The following is a 19,712-nucleotide window of genomic DNA, read 5'->3' as shown; positions in this document are numbered from 1 at the left end:
GTAAGCGACTGTGGAGGCTAGTTCTGGAGCCAGACGTCCTTCCACAGTGGGGACATTGGTTTCTGGGCAGGAGTTGTTCACGGTGTGGATTTGCCAAGCGTGCCTTCTTCTTAGTTGGGATTTACTGCACAAGCAGTAAATGGTGCTTTGCTTTAAGTGCACTTCTGTATTTCAAGGCACCAGGTACAGTGGCAGCTGCTAATATACACAACAGACAATGAAGGAAAGGCAGCAGAAGAGCCTTCCCTGCTCTTGATTTTGGTGATTTTATAAGAACACTATCTAAAGAAGTGTGCATGCACACGAAAGCTCATACCAATTGTAAGGGGAAGAGAATATAGGGATCCGCTTCCCTTCATCAGAAGCAGGCCCTCCCCAAGCAGCGGGACCAGCGAGGACGCTCAGGAGTCCAATCAGGAAGTGGAGAGAGAGGGCCAGGGCTCTCTCAGCAAGGGAGAACCCCTGCGACACAGGAAGGAGGAAGAGAGAGGGGGGGAAAGGGGGGAGAAGGAAAACATGGAGCACAGACCTTTCCCCCCGGTTCCGGAATTACGCAGGAGAAGGAGGGGAAAGAGATTTGCTGTCCCTAGGCTCTTATGCTGGAAAAGGTCCAGGGGTGGTTCAGTACCGGATTATGTGGCGGACTGAGGAGACATGTGGTACATACCCAGTTCACTGTAAATAGGCTGCACAAAATAAATACTGTTGAAAGACAAGCATGCAGAGCGTCATTACTCTAGAGTAGCCGCAACAACCCCCTGACACCAATGACAAACTTAGTTGGTCTCTAAGGTCCTACTGGAAGGAATCTTCTTTATTTTGTTTCAACTACGGCAGACCAACACGGCTACCTACCTGTAACTAGAACCTTGCAATGGTATTACACTGGAGGTACAGTGTCAGACAATTGCTCACTCAGAGAGTACCAACTGAGCCCATCAGCCAGGTTAGAACAGCTGCCCACTTAACCTCATTTAGGCTCAACATTCTACTGCTCAACATTTCAGCTTAGCCCTAGTGTCAAAGACCGAGGCAGAACCTCAAACTGTGAAATGTTGACTTTCCATTCAGCAGAGTTTCTATCTCCTCCCTTCATTTTTATCTTGGAACTTTAAAGGTATTCCCCCAATCCCTGCAGGATAACAGCTAATTATTTCAATAAAGAATAGCATCTCATTATAATGCTGTTTTCTGCAAAATTCAGATAATCCTCAAAAGCCAAGGCAGTGCAAATATAGAAGGATCGTGTAAATTCAAGGAAAAATACATACCAGAATCCCATGATGTACCGAGTCCACAATTTCTCTAATGAACCCCAAGTTTATTTCAGTGAACTTGAATCTATGCCTGACCAGAGTCCCATGTGAAAGAAGTGGCGTAGCCATACAAATTGCCTTAATAAGCATTGTCAAAGCAGCAAAAAGATTCAATGTGAAGGATGCAGATAAGAGATGCTCACTCAGATTTAAATAAGAGCTGGGCTCTGAGTCAGTGAGCCTCAGAGTTCCTTTCATGCAGCTGAATGCAACTTTTGAGAATGGAATATTAGTCATTTGGGGAGACACTATTCTCTGTTGTATGGCCCATGTTGCCATTTATATGAGACATCTGAAAATTTCTCAGGCATGTCCAAAAGTCTTTTTTGGGGGCCTAATATGGCCCACCAGTCGGTTTCATCTGGCCCCTGTGGCAGATGATTTCCTGGGGTAAAATCCTTAAAAAAAAAGGGTCAACAACTTTGGTCGGTCCTCACGGCCCTTCACTTCATCAAATCTGGCCCTCTTTGAAAATAGTTTGGACACCACTGCCTGAAATGAATGGGGAACATTCAAAACTGAAAACAAAAATTTAAAATGGTGTGTGTGTGGGAAAACTATGCTCTGCAAACTGAACTTCACATTAGAAAACTTTTTTTAAAAAAAATCCTGGGAAATAAACATTCAGGAAGATGTTATTGCAGTATGCAGCCAATCACATTCTCAGCTGAGAAAGTATGGACATTCTACATGACATATAAAGCATGAACTTACCCAAAGTGAACTTACCCATGAACTTTACCCATGTCCTATCGATTTGAATGCAGACGTTTTCCATATTGCCCTAATTCTGTCTGCACAGATAGCATTGGGCCCAATTTAAGGTGCTACTGTTAGTGTGTAAAGCCCTAAATAACTTAGGATTCGGGTATTTTTATGGTAAAGTTCGACTCTGAGCTCAACTGAGGGGGCTTCATTTGCAGGCCTGCTGGTGAAAACCATGGTAACATTTGCTCACCATGTTATGATACTCTGGATCTCCTCCTAGAGGCATGCCCAGCCAAAACGATGTTGACTTTCTGTCACTTAGTGCTGGGGTTTTAATGTATGTATTGTTTTATTATGACTGGAAGCCACTTTTGGACCTTTTTTTAAAAAACAACAACAACACTGAAAAGTAAAATATTTTATCCAATGCTGAATGTGTGGAGTTTCATGGACCCAACCCCCTGCCAGATCTGCTCTGAAGTGTCCTCCTCTAGAACAGATTTTGAGGCTGGAGAGAGGAGACAAGGGGGAAATTATGTTCTGCATGCAGAATGATGGCACTGAACACAGCTCACAATAAACAAATAAATGAAAAAGAAGTCTGAAAACATTATTATTTATTTTTATTTCTCTCTCTCTCTCTATTTTAAAAACCCTATAAATTTTTTTACAGGTATCTCGGGAAAGAATTATGGGACAAAGCAATTCCTTAAAACCTTTCAAATGGCTATTCTGACTATCTAGTAGAGAATACAACTACCGGTAGTACCCCCTAGTAGCTGGCATTCTGCTCAAAATAACAATGATTTTTTTCATTGACCTTGACTCCTGTTTCTGTGGCCACTTTGCTGAGAGTTGACTGCAAGTGCTCACTGTTTCATTCAATTACAGCTTTAAATTGGTGATTAGCCAATTAATCCTCACAGAACCCAGAGGGATTCAAGTGTTATTGAAATCTGCAAAGTGTTTTTGAAGATATCAAAGAAAATTCAAGTGCAGCATCCTCAGCGTGAGTAAGACCATTACAATAATGAACTTATTTGAAGGGCAATCCACAATAACAGCTGCCGAGAAATGAAGTCCTTTTACATAAAGAAACATGCATTATATTGGCTTCATGGAACCCTATGTCAGCTTTAAATATAGAATGTGCAAACCAGGTCATACATTTGCAAAGCAGAACACTGCATATATTTATGCAGCAGTTCAGAAGTAGCCAGAAAACATTTTAATATGATACCCTTCTCTCTAGACACTTCAATCCAGTAACTGTTTTGTTCAATATTTTTGGTGTTTCAGTAGCGAACAAAAAAGATGGGTGACTATTACAACCACCTTTAAGTTTCAAAGAAAAGAGGAAATCCAGCGGCTCATACTTTTAAGTCAAGGGGGTAGGACTTGTGCCTTTTACATATGTATAAACTTGAATGAGCACTTTGGGTGTTGGTTTATTGCTGTTTTTATATTTGAGTATTTTAAATGTACAGTTTGGTTAGGGAGATAAATTTATTTTGGTATGTACTCCCATTCAAGGAGTGATGGGGTCTGTTGGGACATGTTCCTACACCAAGACAGAAGTGTGTGGGATTCTTATCCAAGAGATGCTGTTTGCAGATGAAGCATTGCCAATAGCATACTCCGTGGAATCTCTACGGAGACACATCAATCTTTGCCCAAGCCTGAATGGAGTTTGGCCTCACCATCAGCCTCACAAAGACCGGCATCCTGGCTCTAAGACATCATTGGCACTCCATGCATCAGCACTGGTGACCACATGTTTGAAGTAATAGACAATTTTGTCTTCCTCTCCATCAATGCTGAACTGGACTAGCGTCTTGGCAAGGCAGCTACATCAATGGCTTGCCTCTCCAAAACGGTATCGAATAATGTGATGCTAATGTTCAATACCAAGATGAAGGTCTACCAGGCTTGTGTGTTGAGCACGCTGCTTTGTGGAAGTGAGTTGTGGGCAACTTACACCCTCCAGGAGTGACATCTCAATGCCTTCCAGATGTGCTGTGTGGAAGATTTTGGGCGTCACATGGCAGGTCAGAGTCTCAAACAAAGATGTGCTCTCCCAAGCTCACATTCCCAGCATGCATTCACTTCTGTCTCAGCGACATCTACACTGGCTTGGCCATGTACACAGAATGGAAGATGGTAGGCTCCCCAAGGACATGCTCTATGGCAGGCATCCCCAAACTTCGGCCCTCCAGATGTTTTGGACTACAATTCCCATCTTCCCCGACCACTGGTCCTGTTAGCTAGGGATCATGGGAGTTGTAGGCCAAAACATCTGGAGGGCCGCAGTTTGGGGGATCCCTGCTCTATGGGGATCTGGCTTCAGGCACTAAGCCTGTTGGCAGACTAAATCTGCATTACAAATATGTCTGCAAACATGACATGAAGGCTGGCAGCATTAACCTGCCATATGGCAATCCCATTAGATGATTGCGGTGCTTGGAGACAGACACACATTATTTGGCTGGAGAACTGCACTGCAAAATTCAAAGAAGAGCAAATCTGAAGGATGGCTGCGTTTCGAAGAGTGCAATTTAATTAGATTCACCTTTAAATGTGAACAATATCTAATTTCTTCCCCATCCCTAGTGGTGGGGTGCAGGTTTCTGTGTCTCCTGCTACCATGTGCCAAACTTTTAATGTGATCCAAAGCATGTGCACTTCAAGTAGTCCCTGACTACACAAGCAAAAAAATAAAAATAAAGGATGGTACTCATTAGTAAAGTCTAATCACACAGTGATTTAGTAGTGGTGATTGCTTCAGATTGCACATTAATGATGGTTGGATCAATACTTCCAAGGACCAGTGTTGAACTTTCTCTTTGCTAGCTTGGTGTGAGAGATATCCAGAATGCCTTTATGAAATCTCACTGTTATTATCTCTTTTTTGCTTTTCTCAGAACAATCCAGATGCTTCCTTCCAAAGAGGAAAGACAATTACATTGAACTTTTCATTTGCTTTCTATGTAGAAAGTTTTCCCCCTTCCAGTCCCCGAGTCACAACAGAACTTCCACTGCTGATCAAAGTTTCATATACTATGTCCAAACTATTGACAATATTTCTGGAAGGTCTGGGTTGAACTTTCCTCTTTCATATGAATATCTAACAATGTGGGTGGTGGTGAAACATCATTGCCAATTACCACCAGGATATTCTGTATGCTAGACACAGATAACTCCAAAAGTTATGCTTCGAGCCTAATGACATTGGATTTCAAAAAGGCATTTGTAAGAAATGGTATAAAGTGGTGGTGATGCATACAACATGTAATTGGAAGTCTCCAAAGCAGCCATACAGATAGCAGGGGTTAATAAAGTTTGGGACACTCTGCTTCATGTGCAAACTTAAGCAAACAATGAAATCTAATTGTTTTACAAAATAAATATGGCACCAAGATTCTCTGTTTGTTTTCCTGTGTGGAAGGCCTTTAAGATGCTGATCAAATTCCAGTCAGTTACAGATGCCTGTATTTTTTTCTGACTAGGATGTATATATGATATATAACTTATATATGCTATATTTAGGGAGCTAGTTGTCCCAGAAGCATAATATATTAAGGACTGCAATAGGCGGCTTTCTTTATTCCTTAGGTGAGCTTTTCATACTGGTGTGTGATATATGTGTGTTTTCCTTGCTTATATTTTGAACTATGTTTCAAAATAAAAAAAATGTATGGGGGATGCAGGGGAAGAGAAAATACCAAGGTCACACACAATTTGACTAAAACCCTGTCATTTTCAATTTACATTATTAATTTGAGGGTCCCAGTTAAGGGATGGGACATTTTTCTGCTTCCTTCAAAATTCCTCAGATTCCTTGACTATGCAGGAGCCTGCAAATCCACCTCTTTCACTTCAAGTTAAACTAGATTGAATAGTGGATCTTATTTTTATACCCTCAATGCTCAAGTGACTCTGTATCACCCTAACTTACTTCACTGTTGTGAGGGGGAATGGTCTGAAAGCAATGAAATAGAGAATGTGCTTTTCACGTTGTCCTTATTTGCTCAGAGCCACTCGTATAATAGTTCTTTACAGCAGAAACGGTTAGAAGTTAATCACACTGTTTAACTGAGGTGGTTCATATGTTGGCAAAACTAGTAATTTTCTGGGGCATGACTCCTCACAACCTCACTATATTCACAAAAAAGCATGTGCTATTTTGTTCAGCTGGGGCTTCCAGGAGAGCCTCTTTAAGGCAGGTCAATCAAGTTGGCTCAGAATCAAATCAGATCCAACAAAGCAAAGCACATCAGGACCTGGATAGCTCCAAGTGAGCCTTACTGGTTGAGCTGTAGGAGATGTTGTCACAGCAAAGGACCAGAGTCATCTGAAGAATTAAGAAGGCTTTCAGGACCCCTCTTTCAGTAGTTGAGCTGTATGCAATCCCTAAATGGCCTGCAGCTGATTCTACAGACACATACTCCAGCACGGCTGTGGATCAGGAGATGTTACAGGGGAGTCCCAGATCCTCATTCCCAGAGTATGAGGATCGAGAACCATGTTTTCTGGCTTGGATGACGTAGGAGGAGTGCTGAGCCAGAGTGTAAACTGTGACTCAACCTGTGACTCAACCTGAGTCCTCATTGGGTGATGCTGGAACCAGGGTGCAGGGGAAATGAAACCCACCCCCATTTCTGTGATTATTCTACTCATTTTTAAATGGGCGGTTCCACATATATGCATATGTGCCTCATTCATTTTCCACTTCTTACATGAGGTGGCACATATGCCATTGTGAGTAAGCCAGGTGTGTGTGTGTGTGTGTGTGTGTGTGTGTGTGTGTGTGTGTGTGTGTGTTGGGGGGGGAAGTGTTTCAAAATCTAATCGGGCCAACTTGAGAGTAGGGTGCCAATCTTTTAGCCTTTGTCATTTAAGAAGCATTTAAAGGGAAAGAGGTGCTGAGTTCATGGAAACTAGAATAACTAGGCAGGCTGCTAAGATCAGGCCCAGAATGGCAAGTTGCAGGATTCAGTGTGCAAGTTGGTAAAATGCAGGGGAAGTGGGGGAGGGGAGAAAGAGGGCAGCCAAGCTCTCTATTCTCTATTATGCTCAAGTTCTATGATAACAAAGGGACATTCCATGTTGCTTCCCAGGTGTCAGAACTCTGAGACATGAACTGAGTTCCTTATGGTTATAGACTGTCACAATGCCAAATGAGTTACCATGAACTGTGTGTGCTCAAGCCTAAAGGCTATACAATGCAATCAGCAGATAGGACCACCAATTCCACATCCCTGATTTAACTGAACATTTTACAAGCTTTGTCCTTACAAACAAAAGATCATTGCTCCCATTATGAATCATCTGCCCAAGACAACCCAGGAAATCCATAAACTGGTTGTATTTTGAACCCAGGTCTCCTTTTATCTGTCCACTGAATAACTTTATCTGTCCACTGAATAACTTTGACTTTTAAAGCAATTGCTAAAGGTGGGGGAGACATGCTTTATTTACAAGCTATGCCCTTCTGGCTTCCAATAATACCCCATATTGATCACCACAGGTAATTTCAACCCTTTCTGTAATGAAAGGTCAGTTCTCTGTACTTTGAGACTGGGAATGCTGTCGTAGTAATTCTGGTGCATTATTTTATAAATAGTCAACTCATTACTGTTCCATTTGAGAAATGCTAACACTTCAAACTTTCCAGCACCAATCATGCTCAATCTAGGCTCTAAATAAAGCAAATCTGGAAAGTATCCCAGGGCGGGCCTTGCCAGAACCATTGTTCACAGGCCCCAGCTGCAACACTGCATGCTGAAGCTTTAGATTTTCTTTGCTCTGCTCCTCTGAACTTTACCAAGGTTAAGGCAAAAATTGGATTGGTTTGCCTGTTAACAGCAACCAGGCCTGTGAATGAGCACCAATTTCTCTGGAGAACAGAATCAATGTGGACCATGGTGTTGGGGGATGGAAATTTGAACCCATTATATTTACATGGTAGAGCAAAGTTTAGTTCTTTGGAAGAGCCTCCTCTTGGTTAACAGGTAAAGTCCTTTAGAAAGAATGCCACCAAGGAGGAGGGGCTTGATCTCTGCTCCCAACTGAGTTCAGAGCCAGAAAGAAAGCTCATAAGCCTTCACAAGTACAAACTACATATAGAAAAACAAGACACAACATTCACTGGTATAAGCTCACTATGAGAGCTTGGCTTGTGTCTTTTCTGTTCTTTAGTGCTTTCCTGTTCTTTTTATTTCAGCTCATCTCTCTATGTTAATTTTGAATTGATTCTGACAGTCTGGTAAAATTCTCAGGATGTGATGAAACAGCACACCAGTGTCCACATTAAATAACTTGTGAGCTTGGATAGCTCAGTTGGTGTTGATAATGCCAATGTTGCAGGTTCAATTCCCCATATGGGACAGCTGCATATTCCTGCATTGCAGTGGGTTGGACTCTATTATTCTATGTAGATGTAATCTATGTAGATATTATGCACCCTCCCAAAATGTTACATATGATGTAAATACATCAAGCATCAGTACACAAGCTCATTTGGTTGTTTTTTTTTTTTTACTTTGCTGAACCATTTAATCCTATGTGTCCTTATTTTTTTTAAAAAAGGTGTGAATTACCAAAGAGGGTGGGAGTGGAGGAGAAGAGCACAAGAGTGTGGAAGCCTTTTAAAACTGCCCGTGTTCTCAGCGACGCTGCATAGAAATGATGTTCATAGGTTCATTGCATGATGTTTCTTAGTTGACAATACAGCATAATGCATGTGTGTCAAGCATAAGAAACATCCATTTTTAAGAGTGTGCTTGATGGGAGAGAGATGACACGAAAGCACCCACAAAGAGCCAGCTCCTTCAATTTTTTAAACTTGGAACTTGAATACTGGGGGACGGGGGACAACCATGGGCTCAGCAGTTAAGATAGATGTGGCATATCTTTTGAAAACTCTCTTCAGCTTAATTGCCTATATATAGAGTGCTTTCATGGTTATCCCCAAATGCCATCTCCAGGTGACCTCTCGCTTATATTCATTTCCTTGGGCATCAAGAATTATGACTGCTGAAATGCTGAACTTCCCTGCTTTGAGGCCAGTAAATGTGATCTGACAAGTTACTAGGGCAATTTCACCTTCCTATCAATGCAGAAGTGGAAAAAAGTGCATTAAAAACAGCAGGGTCAACAGTAAGGCACCGTGGTAAAGATGCATGTATGCTCAGAAACAGTCTGACTACGAATAGAAAACAGGCCAGTTTAAAAAGCTGAATAATTTTAAAAAAAAAAAAACCCTCCAAAGTTGAGGTACCAAACTTCATTGCTGAGCTGTGGATTCAAGACACTTCTAAATGAAGCAAAACCTGGACAGAAACCATGCTAAATACACCAGAGGTTGGTAGTGCTCTCGTTTTGCTTTAATCTAATTGCTAGGTGGTGTCGATGGTGGGGAAACAGCCCAGAAACTGCTAATACATTGGAAAAAGCCTTTACATTTACACGGCAAACCCAATTCCTTTGAGGAACACGGGTTGCCAATGCAGATGGTGCCTTCGTTATCTTGGCAAGCGCTGCGGCATGTGTTCTTAATCAAACCAGTAGGACTAGTTGGGCGAAATGCGAGTCCAGAACCACAAGGGTTCTGCAGCAGGATGCATATGCCACACTGCACTTCCCCTTGATTCATGTAGATTATATGCCAATGTTGACTGAAGTCCAGAGGCTATTTGTTGGAAGCCTGCTTCACGCAGCTGATTGTGTACATAACTTAAGAAAGAGGGGTGAATCTGCATGCCTAAATGCCTGACTCCATGTGGAAATTTCACACACACACACAAATCAATACACACACACACACACACACACACACACACACACACACTTTGAACATGTGAACATTTACCATATTTATGATTCTCTTCAGCAACATTGTTCCCCCCCCTTTTTTTTTGCTTCTTCGGGGTCATCATCCCAGTCCTCCTCCTCTTTGGATTAGTCACACACATATATATTTAGATTAAAACACATTTATTCAAAAGTTACGATACAGCTTTGTCCACTGTCATAATATCACAGAATGATCACTCCAATCCTCAATCACTCATCACTGTCATGATGAGGGATTGAGGATTGATCATTCTCTCTCTCTCTCTCTCTCTCTCTCTCTCTCTCTCTCTCTCTCTCTCTGTGTGTGTGTGTGTGTGTGTGTGTGTGTGTGTAGTCACATATATGATCCCACCTAATTAGGAGTCACATGGTAAATGGGATGGTGTCAAAATACTATGTTGCTAACCTGGCTTGGCTGTAGAATGCATAGCTGCCAAGTTTTCCCTTTTCTCACGAGGAAGCCTATTCAGCATAAGGGAAAATCCCTTAAAAAAAGGGATAACTTGGCAGCTATGATAGAATGAGATCACTTACAACAAAGAGAAGCAAATAATTTATTTATTTTTTTAACCAGTGTCACAAATCTTAGTAAATGGGAGCAATTATAGTACAGTACATAGTTTCATCTTAGACCTAGCTCCCTCCCTTCAGCTTGTAATGATTTGTCTGTAGCAGAGTAGGTGTTTCTATATTTTGGGAAATGTTTGTGGGGATACATATCCATTGTCTACAGTCTATCCCCCAAACCTTACTGGCAGACATACAAGTTTTGTCTGCATGACGGCTGTTAACGGAGTACCCCTCCGAAGGGTCAGAGCCAACTGGAGCACTCACTGGAAGAAAGAAGCTCATTTTGCTGACATAATGTCAGTCAATGGTGCGTAAGAAGTATTAAACTCTGCACTGACTACCACCTCCCCTTCAAAATGTGATTGTTGCATAACTGTTTCCTCCCCACTGCCCTTAAATAAGATCCCCGGTAAAAGATTAAAGGTAAAGGTAAAGGGACCCCTGACCATGTCCAGTCGTGACCAACTCTGCGGTTGCACCGCTCATCTCGCATTATTGGCCAAGGGAGCCAGCGTACAGTTTCCAGGTCATGTGGCCAGCATGACAAAGCCGCTTCTGGCGAACCAGAGCAGCACACGGAAACACCGTTTACCTTCCCGCTGTAGCGATACTTATTTATCTACTTGCACTTTGACGTGCTTTCGAACTGCTAGGTTGGCAGGAGCTGGGACCGAGCAACAGGAGCTCACCCTGTCGCAGGGATTCGAACCGCTGACCTTCTGATCAGCAAGCCCTAGGCTCTGTGGCTTAACTCACAGCGCCACCTGGGTAAAAGATTAGTTCACACTAAAATCTCATGTCAAATTTTGAGTCAAAGTCTTCTTGCAACTATAACAGAAACACATTTGTTTCCTCCAGTTATTCTTTGTGGTGTTTTGTGATGAATATCCACAAGGTAACTCTAAGTAGATGAATATTCTGTATATATTTCCAGGACTTTGATATTAGTATGTGATATCTCATGATATTTGAGTTCAACATTTGGGTCAGGATCCACAGTGCTTTATGCATGTGTTTTTGTGCTTAGGGACATCAGCAATTTTTTACTTCACCTCCTGTGCTTTCTTGGACACCACTATAGGTTTTGTGCTAGCTCCTCTTCCGTACAGCAGCTACTGTTACAAAAATACAGAAATCCCCATTCAGAAGAGCACTCCAGTGTTCTCAATGAGCCATACTCAATGGGCGTGCTCCTAATACCCATGTGCCCAATGGCTTTGCCCTGCTTCCAACACTCATGAGGTCAGCAGAAGCTCTGAATAGGGAAGCTATGCATGTACAGGGGTGTGTGTGTGTGTGTGTGTGTGTGTGTGTGTGCAGAAGCTTCTCCAAGTGATGGTGATTTCCCCATTGCAGAAGATTAGTAATTGCAAGGAGTCTACATGCACTGGTTCCCTGTTCAGACCTTCCACTGAACACCTGGGGCTGGAGAGAAAAGCCAGTGGGCAAGTTGTCATTGGGCATGCGGCAATGACCACATTGCTAATCCCACTTCTCTGTGCTTGCTGAATACACAGAGAGTTTTTTCTGAATAAGGCTGCAATGGAAAGACTGGGCAGGCAACCAAAACTGACAATGGAGAGTAATGGCCCAAAATATCAATGTCTACCCTTCTGATAAATAGTTTCAAGGCTGTACTATGTCAGGATCAAGCAAAAATAGAAGTCCAGGTTTTAAGTTGGATTCCTATGATTTGTGAAAGCCCAGTCAATGTTGTTTACTGTTCCTATTTTGCCTATAGGGATCTACATTCAGTGAATCCAGCCTACCTAACAGCTTCCAATCTTATACATGCATGAAGTTTTAAATGGAGGGAAGCAGGCTGATTTGTCCCAGGTCCTCTTACTACAACAGTTATCGGCAAAGGAATAAAGAAAAGGCCACAATGCAAGGCACAGGACATACAATACAGAAGAGCAGGTCAATAAACTTTGACAAAATGACAAAGAGCAACAGCAAGAAGGGGGTGGGGTCCACAAAGAGGAAGAAACAAATTCCAGCCTTCATAAGGGAATTTTCAAACTCATAAGGGAATTTTCCCTTATGAATTCATAAGGGAACTTTCAAACACGAACTCCTGTTTTGTAGACTCAACTGGACTTCATTTTATATTTTAAAAAAGGAGTAAAACTGCAGGCATCCCCAGACTTCAGCCCTCCAGATGTTTTGGACAACAATTCTCATCTTCCCTGACCACTGGTTCTGTTAGCTAGGGATCATGGGAGTTGTAGGCCAAAACATCTGGAGGGCCGCAGTTTGGGGATGCCTGTTATAAAGGAAGTGGTGGCAGCAGAAGACTTTCATATCCTCTTTTTGAGCTTCTGGTGTAATATGCTAGGTTGCATCTCTCTTCCCACCCCCCACTCCAGTGAGATGCATGTGTTCAGAATTTATTTAGTTGCTTCTTCCTAGTTTTCTCATTCTCAGGACAGCTGACAATCATAATATTTTTTTGTGTGAAAAATCCCCTACAAAATATTATTCAAGTCCCCTCCAACAAATGTAGCAACAGCAGAAACTCAGTAATGAACAAACAGGCACAGCTCAGATGCAATACCAAACAATGGTTTAAAGTTGGCTGGCTTCAACCAACCATAATTAGGAGAACTCACTACAGTTTGTCCAGGTTCAGATATAATACCTGGTTGCAAAAATTTTGAACTCCTCCCAGTCACATCAGAAGAGGAGGAGGAAGAATATGTGAGCCTGAGGTTCATGGTGGCTTGTTCCCATAATGATAAATCATGACTTACTGTAAGGTCTGAACGTAACATGCATACAATAAAACCAAACAATGATATATTTCCAATTACACACCATTAACATGCAGATAGTATAAGGTATAGAAAAACAAATTGCCACAATTTTGTAACTAGCATGACCAAGAATTTGAAACCAAGACTGGGTTATACTGAGGAAAGACAATTGCTATCTCAGTTTTTAGTGGGGTAAAGTGAGGACTTCTTCCAACACATCATCCCGGACTACAAGCATGTCCTACCAGCTATAATGACAAGCATTTTGCTTGTATATATTTTTAAAAGCTGGTGTTTTGTTTTCAAATCACATCAACCCAACCATAGAAAATTCTAGATTTATGATCTTGTTTTGTAATTATAAAATACGAAATAAAGGCTTTTTTTTTTAAAAAAAAGGAAATTCTAGCTGGGGCTAATGGAAACTGTAGTATAGCAAATTTTAGAGGGCACCACATGCCCTGTTGGACAGACAGTGGCTAAAGGAATATGTTATTCTGTATAGCTTTTCCTTAGAAAATATAACATGATGTGGAAGACTCAAGACTATTTTATTATACAAAATACTTTACAAGCTCCTGAAATGGGTTTTGATGTAATTTTGACAATGAACAAAAGGTCACATCATATGGCAAAGGTTACCTCCGGCATGTAATAAAGACAGAAGAAGGAGGAAAAAAAGAAATGTTTGACATACTTGGATCTGACAAGATTGAGTCGGTTTTCGGCAAAAATTGGTCACAGCGGACTCCTTGGTAGCCCTCTTTGCACCTGGGAAAAAGGGGAAAAATGACAAACATACGCATGCGGTAGTGACAGGCTAATTGCAAGGCATCAGTCAACTGCAAACATTGCTCAGAAGGCTAAGACAGAGCTAAAATGTTTTCAATGACCTGGAGCAGCAGTGCAAGTGGTTCCTGAACATTCTACCTCCAAGAAAACCTTTCAGCATCCCTTCCCCCACTGAGGAACCCTATATGTCTGCTACAGGACTGGCGTGTTGCAAAGGACCATAGGATGCACACTTGGTCCACACGCTTGGCCAAATCTGTGGGGCCTCACCTTTGCTCCACTTCAACAGAAAGGTTACTACATTTTGTTGCTTAGGGCAGAGCAGCAAACAGTGCCTCCCTCCCTATATATCTCCAAGGTGCATAATACAATACCCATAGTACCCAAGGCTACTCAGGTTATTTTGGCGCTTAGAGAGATGCCACAAGAACCCTTCCCATCCATGACAGGAAAAAGAGCAATAGTTGTACATAAAGTACTAATAAATCTAAATTAACTAGCTCACAATTTGCTGCTCTTTCATGACAACCTAAATCAGCTGCTTGAAGTGGTCACCTCACTCTGCCTAGCGACAGGGTACCTAAGGCTACATCTCCTTCGCAAATATGACCAGCAGCCATAGAAGCTGCTTCAGTGTGGCAGGACCCGCACTTTGGTCTTTGTTATGGCATCAACACCACTATGTTATGGCATTGAAAGGTTAAGCTTTCTGGATATTAAAATATGTTCCCTAAGACCATTACTGTACTTGATATCATAGCAAGAAAACAGTGGAAAAACTGGTTTTGCTCTTTTTAAAGAAAGTGTGTGATATTATAAATTGCCATGAAACCATTTTTGTTTTAAAAATCACCATAAAAATTTTTAAAAAAATTTTTTTTAGTGAGCAGAGGTTTGAACCCAGGTCTCAGTGGTCCAAGTACTTGATGATGCAAGTTATCAGTAAAGGGGGAAAACAAGAGATGTACAATTCATGGATGAACCAGCCCCAATATCACTGCAGTCCTGGATGTCTTCATTTGTCTGAGTTTTTTTACTTTGGCTATTTTGACGTTTCAATCTGTTCAATCTGTTTCTGCCCATGGAGGCAGAAGCATACTAAGGCTACAAATATTCGGAAGTCAAACCCAGTCGATATGGGAAATCCTACTCTGACAGCCATAAGGATTTCTAGCCATTATTGCCCAATTCTTGTCTGGATTTAGCTTCAATTGACTTACCCACAGACAGTTTCTAAACACAGTTTGACACTTAGTAAGAGAGAACTTGGGCTGGAGGAAAAAGAAAGATATTTGGGTGTCACCGCCGGAACAATGATATGGAATTTCACATCTTTGTATAAATCCACCCACTTGTGTCAATTGTAAGAGAGAGGCAGAACAGAATTTTGTGGGTCAGGACTTTGAAAGGGCCTGGAGGAAGACCATCCTCAGACACACAGTGGTCACCTATATTCCTTAAGTATCTACTACCTAGCCATCCCCAACAGTCTCTGAGTATCTAGACTGTCCAGATGGCAATTGACAACTATGGAATACAAAACTACCACCATCACTAGGTATGTCTCTTGAAAATAATTCAGAAATTAACCCATCTAATTCCTGGGGGAGGGATAATGCTTTCCTTGAAGAGCAGTATTTTCATCATATGGAAGTCCCTGCTCCTAGCGCTTGATGGCTTTATTTGGGAAAGTTATGGAATACAGACCAGAACCAGAACCTGATTTCAGCAAATGGGGATGAATATATGGGACGCAGTGAGACGGGACACCAGTGAGCACAAAGGCACTTAATTATTTTTTCCCCTGTCACCGTTGGACCCACTTTCACTTGGTTATGTTGCCCTCACCTCTCAGAACAACCATTAACCCACAGATATATATACGTTCCCAGAGTATAATGTTGGGGGACCTTCATGAGGGGAAAACTAAGAAGTCTCAGTCAGGTTTTCTTTTTAAATAAACAAGAACGCTTTATTTAAAATCCAACGTAACATAACAACGTAGAGGGATAAAACTTAGGTACTGCTTTAGAGTTTGGCTCCTTTCCAAGGTTGTACTTTGCTTGAGACACACACCCCTTTAAACATTCCTGCTCCTGAGATACCTTCTGTATTACACTCAGAGTGGATGTTTATCTTGAATTAACTCACCATCTTGACAGTCCCAAAATCTCCAGCTATCTCCCAACCTAACTAACCTCAATTCCCAAAACCCACTTCCAAACCAACCAACCAACCTCTCCCTTTCCCTCCTCACACCAACCAACTTCCCAAATCCAACCAACAACCAACCCTCCTTCCCGACCAACCTACTGTCTCTCCAGAATCCGTTTCTTTTATATTTTCCCTCCTGGAACCTCAGCCAATCAGAGGCTGCTGTGTGTTAAACCTTCTTTTAACCAACTTTTCCATCACATACAGCCATTTAGGTTTTTAAAGATAAGCATCAAGAACTTGAATTAGGCTTAAAAAAGAAAATCAGTAATTGAAGAGATATCTTTCCTGTGTTGTCCCTGTTAGAAGACAACTTTCAGAGTTCTGCACTAATTACTGGTATTATTGGTGACAATAATTTGTATTAACTGCAAATTATCTGCAACAATTTGTATTAACAATATTATCAGGCTGCTGATATTCACTCCATTTTTCTGTAGTGCTTATAAATTTAATTGGCGGAACACAAGCATAAAACCAAGACTGTTTACAAACTATGCACCAAGGAATTCAAAATTCTGTGGCATGTATAAATAGTGGAAATTGAGAGAATTTTCATATTTTTTCAGCTTAGCTCTTGGTCCCTGGCATTTGAAATTATATTTCCTAGTATCCCTGCTACCTGCAGCAATGCTGTGGTAGCATTCAGACTTCAGAGAGGGAGGGAAAGTAACGTCCCCATCACCATAAAGCAGGCATTTCAGGTCTCACAGAGGAGCTGGAGGGAGGGACCCATCATCTCCTGATGCCAGGATTGACTTGGAATCAACTCTGCTTTTTGGTTGTTTGGTTCTTTGACCCAGTTCAGAATAGAACAGGTGTGCTTGGCCATCGCTACGCATGCTTCAGGGCTCCTTGTCTGGAGACAAGCTTGAAAGAAGCAGGAAGACAGGTGCTCAGTCTGAGAGCTCAGTCTACGCCAGAGTGCCAAATTGCTCAGAGTAAGGCCAGTGATCTGTAGCTTTGTAGGACCAAGTAAAATCCTCTTGCTTTTGTGTGTCACCTGCTCCTTGCTGAGCTGGCAGTTGTAACCCGTCCCTCTGGGTGCTCACAATTTGGCTCCGAGAAACTACAGCGTAGTCCAGGAAAATCCTTCTTCTGGCAAGTAACTGTTATGGCACAAAGGATATAATACCTGGGTTCGAACAGCATCCCTGCCAGTTCAGGGCCTGTGCCATTTTCAAAAGTATTCCCATTTTTATCTGTGGCCCGTTGAAGCATATGGGAAAGTGAGTATTCGAAACAGCAAAAAACACAACCACACGTTTAAGGGATTTGACTCACACAGAATATGAACATGACATTATGTCTGGCTGTGGGTGGTCTCATCAAAGATGATAGCTCTGTATCCTCTGAGTGATTTGGCTGAGAAATTTCTCACTTCTACTGAAAGAGCGTTCACACCCACCAGCCCACTTGCAAATTTATACCGCATAAATATACTGTTTAAAAACTCTAAATCAGGTAATTATTAGGGTTGTCTTACCAGAAATTATAGGGGTTTGCTGACATAACTTATGTCAAGAAGAGTAAACAGACTCCCCCCACCCCATGCGGCGGCAGAAATGAGACTGCAATTTTCAAACAAGTTGACAAAAAACTACTAAAATTTTCCCCTTTAAAGATGCACTTGACATAACTTGCAAATGAAGCGCTAAAAGTAAAGAAATGTTACCAGTATCTGCATCTATATCAATGTTTATTTACTCAATTTCCTTTCCTTATTGAATTAGCTTAATTAAATGAAATAAGAGTTGAAAGTAGGTCAATATTAAACCTTCCACGTAATTTTTATAGTTTCCCTATAATCTATTCAATTTAAATGAATTTGGTTTTTTTTATGCATTTTCTGCATTTATTCTTACTTCTCTAAATGTAAATTTTAGAAGTGAAGAAAAGTATATTCTTTATCCTTCCATTATTGAGGGAACAGATGTACTCAAATAAGGGGGCGGGGTGACGTTCTAAACATGCAAATAATGGGAGTGGCATCCAATAGGCAAACATAAACTTTGAAGACAGTTCCTAAGCAACAGACGTAGGATATTTGCTGGCTGATCATTTTATTAGATCTGACATACATAATTGATTTTAGGAATGACTTACATTTGCTGTGACATCCATAAATTCTCAATTCTGCCAGACAAGAAGATAGTAGCCTGCCTACCTACGCACACCTATGTAAGCGTATAGATATGATTCTCCAGTTTTGATAGCTGGGTTTTTATTTTAAAAATAAATAAATAAGTGCTGCCTTATACATTTTTTATTTTTTGAAATAAGGTGGCCTAAAAGTATTCAAACATGGCAATTTAGATGAAGCAAAAATGTTTCCATACATATGGAGTTATAGTTCATTTCAGGAGGGCTGAACACACCCGGTGTGCTAAGTGGGATGATGTCACAATGCACAACATGAATATTATCATTCAAAAGCGCACACAACAAAAAGCCCTCAACAGGGCCTTCGGAGCATGCTCAAAGGCTCTGATACACCTGCCCCCTGTGACCACACAGTTCAATCCACATTTCCCTTGTGGAAAAAGATGCAACCAGTGTCATTACGACAGTATCACCCTATACTGCTAGCCAGAAATGCGGAGAGATGCCACAATGAATCCCTTCCCCAATATGACTTTTTTCCCCATTTGGAAGAGGGTGACAGGATATTACCATGAGTTTTGTTCCATAAGACACACTTTTTTCCTCCTAAAAAGTAAGAGGAAATGTCTGTGCGTCTTATGGAGTGAATGCATGGTTCCTGGAGCCGAATTGCCCAGGGGCTAAAGGCAGATTGTGCTTTTTTTAAAAAAAGAAAGAAAGAAAGAAAGAGCTAAAGGCTAACAAGAGGGAATGAGTGTGTTGAAAGGAACCCACTCAGCAGCTGATCACAAGTGATCAGGGAGGGAGATAAGGGAGTTAGCTCCCTTCCCAGCTCCTCCCGGCCCCTTGCCTAGGCCTCAATTGTTGTCTGCAGAGGGAGACATGTGACTGGCTAAGTAGATTATCTGTCTGGAAACTGTAGAAATGGGTCCCTTTCCTTTCCTAGAGAAGCTGCAGAACTGTGAGTTGAACCCCATAAAAACAGGATTTTTTCCCATTGCAAGGAAACTCAGCAACTTTGAGCTGATCCTAAAAAATGGAGCTTTCTCCCTTTGCAAAAAAAATGCACAACTCTGAACCGACCCCGGCCCCCCCCAAAAAACGGGGCTTTTCCCATTTGAAAAAAAAGCTGCACAACTTTGAGTTGATCCTTAAAAAAATGGAGCTTTCCCCCTTTGCAAAATAAGCTTCCTCAAATATTTAATTGGGGGGTGGGGGTGGGCAAAGGCACGTAGGCCTCTAGGAGTTGGCTGCTATGCCTAGGACAATTCAAGAAAGCAATTTTTTTTCTTGTTTTCCTCCTCTAAAAAAAACTAGGTGCGTCCTATGGTCAGGTGCGTCCTATGGCAGAGCAAATCAATGTAGAGAGCAGGATTTGGGCAGTAGACCGTGACTGTAC

At 41.6% G+C, this 19,712-nt stretch overlaps 1 protein-coding gene across 2 annotated transcripts in view; it reads right to left on the bottom strand.

The window, feature by feature from the left end:
- LOC118096556 (pro-neuregulin-3, membrane-bound isoform) overlaps positions 1–19,712 on the bottom strand; it is a 327,593-nt gene that overhangs the window by 135,004 nt on the left and 172,877 nt on the right. For both annotated transcript variants that reach the window (XM_035138508.3, XM_088670153.1), the window contains exon 2: positions 13,902–13,975. The gene's annotated coding sequence lies outside the window, so the exon portion shown is untranslated. The remainder of the gene's footprint in view (positions 1–13,901; positions 13,976–19,712) is intronic.

The sequence above is a fragment of the Zootoca vivipara genome, chromosome 5 (genome assembly GCF_965207765.1).
Source record: "Zootoca vivipara chromosome 5, rZooViv2.hap1.1, whole genome shotgun sequence".
Taxonomy (NCBI): Eukaryota; Metazoa; Chordata; class Lepidosauria; order Squamata; family Lacertidae; genus Zootoca; species Zootoca vivipara.
This window is presented reverse-complemented; position numbering and strand designations above follow the sequence as displayed.